At 36.9% G+C, this 15582-nt stretch overlaps 1 non-coding gene across 1 annotated transcript; it reads right to left on the minus strand.

Annotated features, from left to right (window-relative positions):
* Window positions 1–15057: 15057 nt before the first annotated feature.
* On the minus strand, window positions 15058–15130 carry Trnav-aac (transfer RNA valine (anticodon AAC)). Its single transcript has one exon. It is a non-coding gene; the product is annotated as a tRNA-Val (tRNA).
* Between the last annotated feature and the right edge of the window lie 452 nt (window positions 15131–15582).

The raw sequence follows: 15582 nt of genomic DNA on the forward strand, positions 1-15582 counted from the left end.
CAAACATGTGAAAAGGGCCCATGTACCATTTGTAAACAAGCCAAATTTTCTCATTTTGTGTTTAATACAAGCGTAATTTATCCCTACAATTAAGATTTGTTGGTGAAAGAAATTGTTTTCAATCAACAAATCTTATTTGTATGGGCAGATCAAGTTTGTATTCGTCAAAAAACGTGAAATTGTGGCTTGTTTACATATGGCACATGGGCCCTTTTCACATGTTTGGCGAGAATTATAGTTTTTTTTTTCGGTTTCGCTACCATAGTTATCTTCCGAACAAAAAGAGAAATTTGCGCTAGGTTCTCATAGAGTGAGGGAAGATTCTGCTGTATAGATTTTAATAATTTTCACATGACGGCTTTTGCGTATAGTAATGTCGAATTCGTTTTCGAGGTATAGCTACACTTTTTCCGGACTACACTTTGCATCTAATGAGATAGCTAATAATGGGATAGCTGTCAACTTGTTTTGTTTTGCTCATTATCGCCATCGTCGTTTCGTCTCGTTTCCATTTCATATGTCCATCTCGCAAATGTGCTGAAAAAAATTTACCTGACACTTTACCACGTGGAACGAGAACCAAAACAAACCAGTTTTGACACATACGTGTGAATGTGTTGGTAACTTCCTACAGTACACTCTGCTATTTTCGGGTGTAGTCCGGGACAGAAAAAGTGTAGTCCAGTAAGTCAAATAAAACATTTACGGTGTCAAAAGTGTAGTTTGAGTGTAGCTACACCGCGAAAACGAAAACGACATAAGAGATCCTATGACATCAGTGCAGACCTTATTCGATTTCGGCAACACGTCCAAATTTAAATTTTTTTTGATGCCTACCGGTCTAAAGAAAAAAGTCAATTCAACGCTTGGATGGTTGCTGGTGGCAACACGTCCCAAGTTGTTATGTTGCCAAAATTGAACCGTGCCAAAAACGAAACGTGCCAAAATCGAATGAGGTCTGTACCATCTTATTCATGAGCGCCATTAAAATGAAAGAAATGAACTCAACCATCATGCATTTTTGTAATTTTTTAATTATTTGTATTACTAGTGAAGTTTTTTTTACACCACATCTATTCCGCATTTTTCCTTAAAAAAATCAAAAATATTGAAATTTATCATGAGTTTAAAATAACTTTCGTTAAGGAGAATTATTAAAAATCAGCTTGACTTTAGATTGTATTTGGATTTGTTTCGATTGGATGAAATGAATTTATTTTTAATTGGATTATCTTGATATGTTACTTCAAATTTGTTCATAAAGTATTACGAAGGGGATTTAAACAGTCAATGAGAGCAATTATTTAAATGAAATAATGAAGTGCAGAATGACGTCAACTTTGAAACATCCTAAGGGTGAGGTGATGCTGTTTGTTCCAGTCATAAAATGGGATCATAATAATGAAAGACAGAACATATTTCAACCTGCCAGGGATGTGTAGGAAAGCGCCTTTTTTATTTTATGTTGCTTCCATTCTTACCGGATGTGTGACAGGTGACTTAATCCCGATATGCGAAGCCGTCAGTGAGATGAGCGGTAAAACACATACACGTAAGCATACAAATAGGGGTTGCTCAGTGCGCGCGGTCTTATCAGTCCAGTTAATCCGAACCGCACCGGAACAATCACGTATATGTCAGTTATTCAACAGTTTGTTGTTGGCGGGATGAATACGTCGTTTTACCTTCCCTTTCAGCTTGCACCCAGGAATCAACACAATCGCACCGGGAACAGCAAGGGGTTGCTCTGAACCGTATCACAACCTGTATGCATATTGAGTTATGAAAGCTTCACAGCATCCTCCACACACCGACTGCCGCCCGATGTTACCCTGTTTATTATCAGCAGCAAGCAAGCGGTGAACGGTGACGTTCGCTGAACTTCGCTGGCTGGATGCAAACGTTGCAAGCGGGGGTATCAGCTTGTGTCATCAGGAATGCGGTTCACACGATGAATAACAACTGAAACGTTTCTTGTTTTCATACCAGTTTGTTTTGACTGAGCCGATACTCCGTGCTCTCCGTTTGTATAACTATCCCGTCGTTTTCATATGTAAACAAAGGAATTTATGTGAATCAAAATGTTAAGATCGTTTTCTCGATAGAGCAATTGGCCTTTCTACTGGCACAGGAACGTTCATTAGAACTATAAATTTTTATTTAAATAATTTGGTTAGCAGCCATTTTGAATCCAGTTATGAACCATTTGTCACAATTGCAAAGGACAAATGTTCGGCTTTGTAGTGTATCCCCTCCGGATCGAGACGAGCCTCAGCTTTTTTATTACTGGATTATACCATAAAAATAGCGTTAGAAGATTCAATTATATTTTCGTTCCAAATGAATTATAATCATCAAATTTGAATGATGACCATATCTTTTCCATCCCTACCGGTAAGATAATATGCATAAATTTTATGCCTTCTACCCGAACCGGCTTCTTATCAAGCACTCCCTCATCTGGAAAACGAGTCATCTGTCAACACTTTCCGACGCCTGCCGCAGCGCAGCACACTGAATGGCTCTAGCGGGGATACGGCCAAAAGTTCGCCCAACGACACCCCAGGCGACAATGGCCGCGATTGGGTCGGTGGGAAGGCGTACCCGTATGCCCGTCAAATGAAATATTTTTCCCATTTCCGACGTCGCGTACTGTCTGTTATCCGACCTGGAGAGCTGAAAAAAAAACACATTTTGCTCCGATAACAATCGACTACACCCCATAAATCACCTCCGGTGGAATAACAAAAATATTGATTATTTGTGTTTATTGTCAGTGAGCACGAATATAATTTCACTAATGAGCTGTATTGATTTCACCTAGCCTCCCACTGCTTTTTTTCTCCTGGTTGAACTCGACGCAACGCATTGCCGTAGAGAAACAAAATATTTATTGTGATTATCACCGCACCACCACGGGTGGGGGATGTCCCCGAGCTGTAATTTTAATTTACTCAGAACAAAATTTTCTTCGGCTATCAAAAAAATTGTATAATAAAAAATAAAAATATCATCAAATTAAAAGTGTATTCTCAACAGATCGCCGCTTCAAACATCGCGGACACCCTAACAATCAAGTGAGTGGCAGCTTTCGCCGGAAGGATGTGGAATTGCCAATTGGACGGAAACGTTGGGTTCGAAAAATGTCCCCAAGCGGGGTTTATCGGTGGCGTTCGGTCGGTCGGGTTTTGCTTCCTCATGCAGCGGGTAATACACGAAAAAGCTGTTCCCGTCAATGATATTTCCCATGTAATTATGATTACAGAAATATGCTGATGCGGACCAATGGCGACCGCGTCAACGCTGCTGGACATGATGAACGCCCGGTTTGAAAGTGAGGATTGGTAGTAGCTTTATCGAACAACGGTTTGGTTGGTGGCGTACGGTCGAAAAATCATTTATCAATTGTAATTGTGCAGTGGCCATTTATTTTCATCGGTTCTCTCATTCGCTGCTTGTTGCTTGTTGTACCGCTGCGGTTTGCCCGCGGGCTGGGCTACGGAAGGAAGGGCCAGCCAATTACAGCAATTCGGTAAAACGTTTGCGAGCCTTTCTGCTTATAAGGGATAAAGCGCGGTATTGAACACTGAATTATTAATATTACGTGTTCGCTTTTACGGTTAACATGAGTTGCATCGAATGTGGTTGCAAACAAAATGGATATATTTGTTCATTACTGATATATTGGTTCGAAAATTTACGCTGGCATTGTGGAGAATATTCAAATAGTGAATCGTTATTTCACGATGTCAAGATCGACTTACCTAACAAAACAAAATTTTCAGAACGTACATACCAATATCACATGGAAACATATAACATAAACTCCACGTCAATTGTACATGAGCACAAAAATCTTCAATGCAAATAGCAGGATAAAAGCTTGCACGGATAGTTAACCCGATTTCCCGGCACGAAAACCTAACTCAAAAATGTCATCCCCCAACCCCGAATGGAATTTCCCATTATCCTTCGACAATAAAAAATATCAGTATTTTCTGGGGATCGGTGAAAAGCCTTTCACCCGTTAGGTATCAGCAAGTATTATCAGAGCGGAAAGCCATCATATGAATCGGTGTTAATTATCGCGCAACAGCGCACACACACACGCGTGTGGCCTGAAATCCTTTTCATTTTTACGACCCAAATCCCAAATCCAAAAGCTTTCCACCTAACTCTCTCTCTCTCTCTCTCTCTCTCTCTCTCTCTCTCTCCACCGAGAGCAGAGCGGATAGCAAACCTCAAAATGGGTGGTAGCCGGTAGGGAATGGGTGGGTAAATTCCGTGCGGCTGAGTTAATTAGGAAAGTTCAAACCGTTTTAAGCTGATTTATTTTGTTTTATTACGCTTCGTCATGGCGCTCGCTGCGTGACATCGGGGATTGCGACGTGTGTTCGACGGAAATTTGCTTTCATGACCCGAGGGAAAGAGAATGGAACAGAACGTGCGGATTTGTTTTTGCGGAGCTCACCCAGCCAGGACCAATCCAACCGGGATGCGAGTCGTAAAAACAGCGACATTTAATTTAAAGCACACAGTGAAAAAGTAATAAAAAAAAAAGCCGCGAAGGCATGTCGCTATAAACGGTCCGATGTTGAGAAAATCCGTACTGGTGAGTGGTGACCCAGTGGTTTTCCGTGGACCATGAGGGATGCTATGATTTAATTTTTGTACAAAAAAAGAAAATTACACTCTGCATTGTACTTTTATTTAGTACGTTTTCCAAAAGTCACACAAACTTTCCAGCGAATAAACATCGGGAAAGGAGGACTGTTCCATCCATCCCTACGGTGGCAATAAACTATGGAAATTCTTCTCCATTGTATCACGCAATGAAGCCATGAATCATTTTAACGACTTTCACATGCAGCCTCCGGATATCCTCGGTGGCAGTTGACTTCTCGAAAGGGTTAATAGTTTGCCGCAATGGGAGCCCTGCTCGGTGCGGATAAGCAAATCCAGCCAGTCAGCGAACCAGTTAGCAGTTAATCACCGCCGGCTTTTTTACGCGGTCGTCTTCACACCCAGCATCGTTTGTTTTAATGTCACATCCTAAACAAAGGACGGCCGGCAGAGAAAGCCAGGGGAGAGATAAAAGAAAAGTCGTTTATTTAATTAACTAAATTCAGGAAAATGATTGATCGAAGCAAAGTTTCGGTTGAGTTACAATCGGACTACAAATTGGTACACAGTTTTAGAGCGACTGACCAGCCCTGTTCGACCCGGTTCGCCCGATTTAAAAAAGGGGTTTGCGAGCAGCAATCGACCAGAACAGCACAAATGCTACGAAAGGACGAACTCGCTTGCAGTAAAGGGGTTTTCCGCTGTAATCACTTTTTTCGTCGTTCACACGATAAAAAAAAAAACCGTTGGCACTGTACGACCGGCAATAAAATTTGAATTAAAACTGCACAAATCTGAATTAAGCAGATTAGGAAGAGCGTACGGAACAGGGTAAGGGATACAATAAATCAATTCAGCTAATGAATGGTAGTTCGTGAGTCAATATTTGCTGCTAAAGTAATTAATATTCTTTTATATTCTGAAGTGGGAATTGGTTTAACTATTTCGCCAAAGAAAAGCAGTTACACACAAAATACATAATTCACAAAATTAATGCATAATTTTTGCTGTCAAAGAATTGTTTGTGTTATATTGATCATACATTTAATGCTGCACAATGGTCGGAAAATTGGAATTTCCGGCCAAAATTTATTTTTTTGTGCCAAATTGTTGGTTTTCCACTGTAGGTGATTATGACATACTGTTTTGTACTGACAAGGGGCTGTCTATAAACCACGTAAACTGAGGCAAATGTCTTGTGTTTTCGAATAAACGTAAATAACTCGTTACTGGAACGAGATGAACGATTACTGTTTTCAGCAAAGATGCACATAATAGTAAAATGCTTCTTATGGTTTTGAGAGTTAGTTCGCGATTTGTCCGCAGAGATGGCGCACGAATTTAACTTTTAATAGGAACATCCAAGAGATATGGTTTCTTCAGCAAAGTTGTAAAACTATTCCATTCAAACTACTGAAAACGAAACGATTTAACAAATCTCGATTGTAGAGCCACCAAATGTTGATACAAATTTCTATGGTCTTGTTTGTAAAAAAACTGTTTTAAAACGGTGCTTGATCAATTCAATGCAACCATTTATAACATTTTCTGTTCTAGGTTGTATGAACAAACTCATAAATCGATCTTACTAACTTAAGTATATTTTTGAACCTAATTACTATGACATATGTTGATAAGTCTCCTTAAAACTCCAAAAAATTACATTAAAGAATTAAAAATTTTAAATTATCTTTTTCTTCAAAAACGTAAATTTTACTCAAACTTTTAACATATGTTTCAAACAACGTATATTTTAATAAACCAATTAATCTAATAACTTCACGTTTTTTTAGTATGTTTTGAACCAAATTGCTATAATATACAAAAAACTTTGTTGATAAATCACCCAAAAATTCAAAAATTGGAAAAAATGGAAAATATTTCATCATCTTTTTTTACTAAAACGCAAATTTTCCGCAAACTTTCAACACATATTCTTGAAGGGCACAAGTAGGGCTCTCAGACACACTATCAGGTGCTGTCCTTACACGTGCTTACATTTGATGTTTTTGATGGTCAAAATAAGGAAAATTACGCATATTTTCAATGTGGCCTGCGACTGACTCTGTAGGGTTGAAATCCATTACCGATCCTGTTTTAGGAAACTAATTTAATAAGTTTTCAATCATATGTGAACAAACCATGACAGCTTTAATAGATTTTTATATATTCCAAAATATTCAGAAAAACTATTTTTTTCCGTTTCTGAAATAGGTAACTTTGAAAGCATTTTTCAACATGAACCGTTTTTTGTATCAAGACTTCATTAAAAAATTATGAAAATATAGATAAAAAACTACAAAATCATGTGCTCAAAACATCCAGAATATGAAATTCACATTTTGGTAATTTTGGCCACTCTTTCATATAGGGACCGTCTTATGTGTGCTGGAGAACCTCGAATGACCTACAAAAAGGTGTATTTTTTAAAAAAAAAGCTTAATTTTTCCAAATTTTATTTTGAAACATCACAAAAAGAAGCATTAAGAAAGTTAGTTGGCAATGTTCTATGATTTGAAATTACTGTTAGTTTTATTTAGCATTATTGGAATTTGATTATTTTTTTAAATTAACAGTTAAATAACCTAAAGTTTAAGTTGAAAATTGTCTTACATTGTGCAATTTTCAACAAAAGTTTCGAAATAACGTTAAGCTTCAAAGAAAAACGAATCTCAAGCAAAGATTTGAATCTTTCATGCATTATTATAAAATTTTGAGTTTTTTTCTAACTTTCAAAATTAAAATTGCGAAAACATGGAAATGGAGTCACTTAGGAAATGTATCATTATGATCGTTTTGATTTTAAATGTCTATACAAACCATTTACAATTATAAAAATACAAATATTTTTAAAAATGGTAAACTTTCATTATTTTAATCTTTCATTTCTTCATCCTAGATTTTTTACCAAGAGTTTTGATGCAACTTAAAGTTTCTTAACAAAAAACTCAACCACTTTTCCTTCGTGAGCAGCGACACGGTTTCAAATCCGTAGGTTTCAAGTCCATACTGTTCTAATTAAGGGTTTGTACATCGTTAACAGAAATGTTCCATATTAGCAACAGAAATGTTACCAATATGTTACATCCCAAGTAACAACTTACGTTCCATGGTACTCTTGAAGGCTCTCGTAAAACTTATTTTGTACTTGTAATGTGCTTCAAAACCTGAGATGTTACTTGGGATATGAGTAACAAAGATGTTACTGGTATGTAACAAAACTATCGAAAAAGGTCAAGTACGTCACAAGAACATCACAAAAATGTCACAAATATGTTACAAAATGTCACAAAATTTACAGAAAAAATTCACAAAATGGTCTCAAAAGTTTCACAAATGTGTCACTATAATTCCATAAAAATTACATAAAAATTTCTGAAAAAAGTAATACAAATGTTACAAAAACGTTGGAAAATGTCAAAAAATGTCACAGTAATGTTACAAAAACGTCTTTGAGTTGTTGCAGAAATGTCTCAGCACGTCACAAAAGTGTCACAATAGTCTCACAAAATAAAGCCAAAGTGTTGCAAAACTATTATAAAAATGTTGCATGAAAGTCTCAAAAAACGTTAATCAAATGCCATAAAAAAGTCACAAATATGACAGACAGGCACCAAATGTAACAGATATGTCATATGTACCATATCTGTAACAAAATGTTACAGGTGTGTAACAAAACTATCGAAGATGGTCAAATATGTCAAATAAATATCACAAAAATGTTACATATATGTTACAAATGTCACAAAAATGTTGCAGAAATATCACAAAAATAACAAAAAAATGTGACAAAACTATCTCAAAAGTTTCAAAAAATCAACACAAAAATGTCACAACAAGTCCATAAAAAATAACACAAAAACGTCAAAAATGCGAAAATTGTTAAAAATGTTGAAAAGAATATTTATGTTAAAAATATTATTAATGTTAGATATGTCCGAAATGTTAAAAAAAAACAAAATAGTTGCAAAAATGTCCCGAAATATCATAAGGGTCATTCCATACGAAGTGACCACGAAAAAGGACAAACTTGGACACGACAATTACAGATTTAGCTCAAAGTTGGAAGAATTACTCATCTACTGTCACTTTGGGAAAATCCCAAATTTGGTGTCGATTGGAATACAATATAGCGACATCGCAAGGGACCGTCGTTATAGAGAAATGTCGCAATAAAACGAATATTTTTTATGAATAGAGAGCAGAAGAGATTGAGAATGTCGCTATAGAGATATTTGTCGCTATAAAGATTGTCGTAATAGAGGGATTCGACTGCACCTGCTCTGTGGGACCCCCTCTTTATTGCAAAGTCACGCATTTTTTGTTCAAAATCTCTTTTTTCTTTTTCTTGCAATTCATAGACGAAAGATGTCCGAAAAATACTGATAGATAAAATTTGAAAAAAATAAACCAAGGAATCTAGAAAATATATAAGTATTGACCGGAAGTGTTGCCAGATAAATTATTTTTGTATTTGAAAATAACATTACATTTTTCGGCAAATGCAGCCTTTTTTTAAATTTGATAATTTCATCGTGTCCCTTGGAAAATTTCACATAAGAAACAACTATCATCCTCAGTGCGGGGGCCTAGTGTGGTTGGTAACGTCTCCGCCAACCACGCTCGACGCCTGGGTTCGAATCCCACCGCCGACATAGGTGTCGATGGTTGTGAGGTGGCCACTCACAACCAACCCAACTGGTCTAGATTCAATCCTAGCCAAATCGGGAGATTTTCTGAGGCGAAAAATCTCTGGGATCACGCCTTCCATCGCATAAAGAAGTAAAGCCGTTGGCGCCGGTCCGTTAATAAACGGGTCGTGAGTTAGGGACCTGGGTGTGGAGTCGCCTCCCTGGGCGTCGGTAATTGGCCAAAACAGTGGCGGAAATAGACCGACGGAAAATAAGCGAGAATAAAAAAAAAACTATCATCCTGGGGTAATATGAGCCAATCTCGAGATAGAACATTTTTACGAAAAAAGTTGTAAACTTCGTAATTATTTTTTTTTATAATTTATAGACGTGAGACACCCTAAAAATAGTGATAGGTGAATTTTGAAGAAAGTAAACCAAGCAATCCAGAAAACAATATTGTTTTTGACGGGAAGTGTTGCCAGAATATTATTTTAAATTTAATGGTTTCATCGTATTTCTCGGAAAATTTAACGTTAGAAACACTAATCGCCCCATGGTAATATGAGCCAATCTCGAGATATAGCATTTTTACGAAAATAGTTTTGAATTTCGTGATTAATTTTTCGTGAAAATGTGATATCTCGAGATTGGCCCATATTACCACAGGGTGATAAGTGTTTCTTACGTGAAATTTTCCGAGAAATACGATGAAACCATCAAATTAAAAATAAAATTAGCTTCATCCGCCGAAAATGCAAATTAAATTTAAAAATACAAAAATAATCTATCTGGCAACACTTCCGGTCAAAAACAGCTTTTTTTTTGGATTCCTTGGTTTATTTTCTTCAAAGTTCACCTATCACTATTTTCGGATGTCTTACGTCTATAGATTATAAAATAAAATAATTACGAAATTTACAACTTTTTTCGTAAAAATGTTATATCTCGAGATTGGCTCATATTACCTCAGGATGATAGTTGTTTTTTACGTAATATTTTTCAAGGAACACGATGAAATTATCAATATATATATTTCTATATTATATATATTTATTCAAAAATCGTCTATCAGTATTTTTCCGACATCTCACATCTATGAATTGTAAAAAAAAGAGATTTTTGACGAAAATTGCGTGACTTTGCAATAAAGAGGGGGGTCCTACAGTGCGGGGGGTATTCCAATCGACACCAAAGTTGGGTTTTTTCCAAAGAGACAGTAGATGAATAATTCCCCTCAACTTTGAGCAAAATCTGTGATGGTCGTGTCCAAGTGGCATGTACACTTGGTATGGAATGACCCATAAACATTTCAGAACTGTGTCACAAAAAAGTCAGAAAAAATGTCACAAAAATATCGAAGAAATGTAAAAAAAATCACAAAGGTAGCATAAAAGTGTAATAAAAATTTTATTAAAAATGCTTGATAATATAAACAAATGTTTTAAAAAGCCATTAAAATGTCACAAAAACGTCCCAAAAATGTCACAAGATTTTTTCAAATGTCACAAAAAATTTTCAAATATGTCACAAAAACGTCACAAAAATGACATAAAAATGCTAAAAAGTGTTGCAATAATGTCTCAAAAACGTCACAAAAATGTCGTTGAAGTGTCACGCCAGACGCGAAGGCGAAGGCAATCTAGACTAGAAATTAATGGGTAGGAAACCAAAGGGAGAGGCTCGAGAGGAGCCAACATTCGGCTCCCACGGACGGTGATCTTGGATGGCGACGACGTTGTACATGAGTTCGTATTCTTGGATCTCTGCTAACCGCTGACAATGACACAAGGAAGAAACGACGTATTCAAGCTGGAAATATTTCGGCTTTCGTAGGGCGCTTCGATACTGGAGCATATGGCGCCGCACGAAACCGACAATACACAACACCCAAATTAGAGCAGTATGGACTTGAAACCGCGACGCATATATGTGACATATCCAAAACAGTTTTGTGACGTTTCTGTGTCATATTTGTGACTCCTCCAACATTTTTGTAACAGTTTCGTGACATATTTGACGATATTTCTGAGATATTCCTGCAACATTTTATGATATTTTTATGACGTTTTTGAGACATTTATGGGGCATTTTTTTACATTTTTATGATATTTTCTGGACAATTTTGTAACATTTTGAGATACTTTAACGACTTTTTGTTACGTTTTTGAGATATTCCTGCAACACATTTTCATGCATACTTATGGCATTTATGTGACGTTTTTACACATATTTGGGACATTCTTGTGACATTTGTCAAAATTTTGTGACATTATCGGGTCGTTTCTGTGACATTTTCATGGAATTTAATGACATTTTATAATTTAATGTATTTTTTATGCAACTTTTGTTACATTTTTGTGCACTATTTTTGTTTTTTTTTACTTTTTTATGATGTTTTTGTGACATTTTTTTCTGACAGTTTTGTGATACAGCTGTAAAATTTTTATGATATTTTCGGGACATTTCTGAGACTCTTTTTTGTGACATTTTATTGACATTTTGTGACATTTTTGCAACTTTTCTGAATCTTTTTTAACATTTCGGACATATCTGACAATATTCTTATTTTTAACACTATTAACCTTTTCAACATTTTAAACAATTTTCTCATTTGTGACGTTTTTGTGTTATTTTTTATGAAATTATCGTGACATTTTTGTGTTGATTTTTTGAAACTTTTGAGACATTTTTGTTACACTTTTGTGATATTTGTGTGAGATATCTTCAACAATTTTTTTCAACATTTTAATGTCATGTTCGTTACAGCTCTTTTGAGTTTTTTGTGTCAATTTTGTCTTATTTTGTAACATATTTGTGATATTTTTGTGACAAATTTGACCATCTACGATAGTTTGGTTACACACCTGTAACATTTTTTATACTTATATATAACATATCTGTAACATTTTTGTGACGTTTCTATATCATATTTGTGACTTTTTTGTGACATTTGTGTAACGTTTTTTGAGATATTCACGCAACATTTTTGTTATTAATTTTCGACACTTTTGTTTTCTTTTGTGACACTTTTTTGACATTTCTGCAACACCTTTATGACGTTTTTGTGACATTCCTGTAACATTTTTCAACGTTATTGTAACATTTTTATGACATTTTTATGACATCTTTCTGACATTTTTTTGTAAATTCTATGGAATTTTTGTGAAACATTCGTAAATCTTTTGAACTGGTGTGAGTAACGTTTGATAGTTCTCTCCAGGGAATTGTAATTAGACGATATTGTGAGGATATACAGAGGCTTGGTATAGTAGAGCAGTAAGCTTGAAACGGAATGGTAAAACTTACACACAAGCACCGATATGAATGATAAGAGTATCACTCACTTCAATAGTGATGCTTCCAATAATATGAACCAAAAAGCAAAACAAAGCCTTGGTGCTACATTCCGATTTGGAACTTGACCTTCTGTTTATTTATACACAGACTTCGCAGCCGACTGTTTAGTGTACAGAACAATTGCGCGGCTAGCGCTACGATACTACTGACACTAACAGTCTCTCCAGAGCCGAGACTCGAACCTACGACGACTGGCTTGTTAGGCCAGCATCGTACCTCGAGACCACCTGGAAGACAACTTGAAGCACGGAGTACAAAAAACACCTGGGCAATATCACAATAGATTCAATCTCTGGTCTCAGGGGCTGTCGAGTGTCCGATTGGCAATCAGCAGAGTGCCTGATGAGAGTCGCTTGAAGCGCCCAAAAACGCCACATTTTTTTTCGGGATTTGTAATGCTAACAAAATCCATAAGCAATGTCATTGTACGTTGTGGATCGATTTGACATTTACATTGAAACAAAACTGCCGCCCATCGCAAAAAGGTACTCTTTCGCCAAGACCATGCTAATTCTACGACTAGAACTTACCGACTGCTAATTTGAAGGAATTACGCTACGGATTGGTTTTCCGTACTCCGTATTCGCCAAGTTCACCTTAAGCTATTATTTCTGGTTTCCCCGTTCAAAAAATGTAGTTTGATGGTAAAGGTAGAAATTAGAAATGAACGACAATTATGAAGAATCTGACACACGGTACTACAGAACTGGCATCGAAAGGTAAGAGTACTCTGGATAGAGACCATTTTATAATAAATTTCAAGTGTGAAGGCTATCGTTTGATTGGTACGGTAAGTAATATCGCTTATCGAATATCGCTACCTAGAAATACAAAATGGCGTCCGAGGGTGATTTCCGATCCTTGGACATCATTCTGATTCCGTAAATCTTCATATTGGACGAACTAATTTCTATTTTTAACAACAGTTTCTACCCGTTAACATTGAGGTTCATTCAGCAGACAATGTATGCAGTAGGGAAAGCGAAAAATAAGCGAACTGGAAATATGATACAGATTCGGAAAAATATACCGTCGGGATGCGGTATATAATTCCAAATCTGTATCATATTTCCAGTTCGCTTATTTTTCGCTTTCCCTACTGCATACATTGTCTGCTTAATGAACTTCGCATTGGATTTGGCATTTTAGGCTGTTTTCCAGAAATTGAATTTCATATGGTGTCTCTAAATGAATTACCGGCTCTGGACATCATTTCTAGTCCGGAAATTCATTGGATGGTATTCGGCCCGTTTGGGTTGTATTATTGAAACCTAAGTAACAATACAAGATGGCGTCTTAGGATATATTCTGGCCTCTGAGTATCATCCAGGTTCTAAAAGTACCTAAATTGGGTGACATTCTATCATTGTATTGTCAAATACACATCAACAGCGCAAGGAATTGAATAGAAAAAAAATCAACTGCGTTATGGCATACCATATTTATATATAAGAAGAAGAAGAAAATGGTAGTCAAAAATAGAATTAAATTTTATGATTTCGAACTCAGACTAATTTCTCAATGGAGTAATCTCGTAGGTCCAACATTGACCTATCAACAAGCAGCACGTCAATTACCTTCCCGCCAGTATAATCACAGTAAACTCATTAATAAATTACCGCCGTTTATCAATTTATTTTGCCGGGCTATTTTTAGTTCACACTCGCTGCCGGCTATTCATTCTGCCATGCTGCTGAGTTAACTTTGTTTACTACTTTCGTGTCAGCGCGAAAATATTACTCGCAAAAAGAGGCGACCTCGAAACGTGCTAGGTTCGGCGCAAAAACCAGGCCCTCGCGCTATCAGTTTTCGGTTCTCATCGGTTCAACGAAACCGTAGATATTTTGTCAACCCCGCGTGGTAAATGATGCGTAGGAGGGTAGCAAGCACAAACTTGTTTAGTAGAGATAACTCCGATGCTAGGCCGCGCGCGCTCGCAGAACTCCCGTCACCGCGCGCGCCTCATTCGCTCTGTCAGTACATTTACTATCTCATCGCTGTTTCAGTTCAGTAAACAAACACTTATTCTAAACATCCGATCTGAGACCTCTACTGCGCGCTGCTGAGTGATGAACGATGAAGCGAGGAAGAAGAAAACGGCTCGCGAAACTAGGCCAACATTTTGCGCAGCGCACGACTTAATTCACTTTATCTAATCACACTTTTTATAGAGCGTTTTTTCTGTTAAGCCGAGAAACAACTTGCAAACATATATACTTAAAGCTGAGCAGTAGCAGCATTGCGCTTTCGGGTTTCTCGGGAACACGTCACATGTTGTTGTTTTGAACAGACTACCGAGTGTCATGATACGAATTGATGGTACGATTGACCTTTTTAACAAAAGTGGGCCATCCATGGCCGACAAAAAAACCTATGTCGCACTTTTATATCTTGAGAAGAGATAATTTGTCATGGAGGCTTACAGAGTAAAAACATAATTCCATGTTTCCGCCCGGGATCGAACTGGGGGCCTTCCGCGTGTTAGGCGGATGTGATAACCACTACACCACGGAAACGCTGTCAAGTTTGAAGATTATTTTACATTTTCAAATTTTCTTATAAAATGTTTCCATTTTGATCACAAAAACTAACCATTCATGAAACGCTGGATTTCGGTAGCGTCCGTTGTTTAGAAAGCTAGACGATTTATGAGATCGTAATTTTGCGCTGGTGCTTTAATATCGTGTTGAATAGTAAAATCGCTGTTGTCTGGTAGAAACCACATCAATTTACAGCAACCGTCGACCGCGCGCCTTCGGATTGCGGAAGCTGTTGAAAATATTACAGGAAGATAACCAAGAGAAATTTCTCGCAAAAGAAAGGCGTCCGCCCAGCAGCAGGGTTGGTGGAATACACAATTTGGCGAAGTAAAATTCTTCCATTGTCCGTGCGAACGCCAGAAGTGTGCTGGTGTTATCGCGATTTGTTGTGTTTCGGAGAGCATCCACACTATTTTCTTAGCCGTGTT

Source organism: Wyeomyia smithii, chromosome 2, assembly GCF_029784165.1.
Source record: "Wyeomyia smithii strain HCP4-BCI-WySm-NY-G18 chromosome 2, ASM2978416v1, whole genome shotgun sequence".
NCBI lineage: Eukaryota > Metazoa > Arthropoda > Insecta > Diptera > Culicidae > Wyeomyia > Wyeomyia smithii.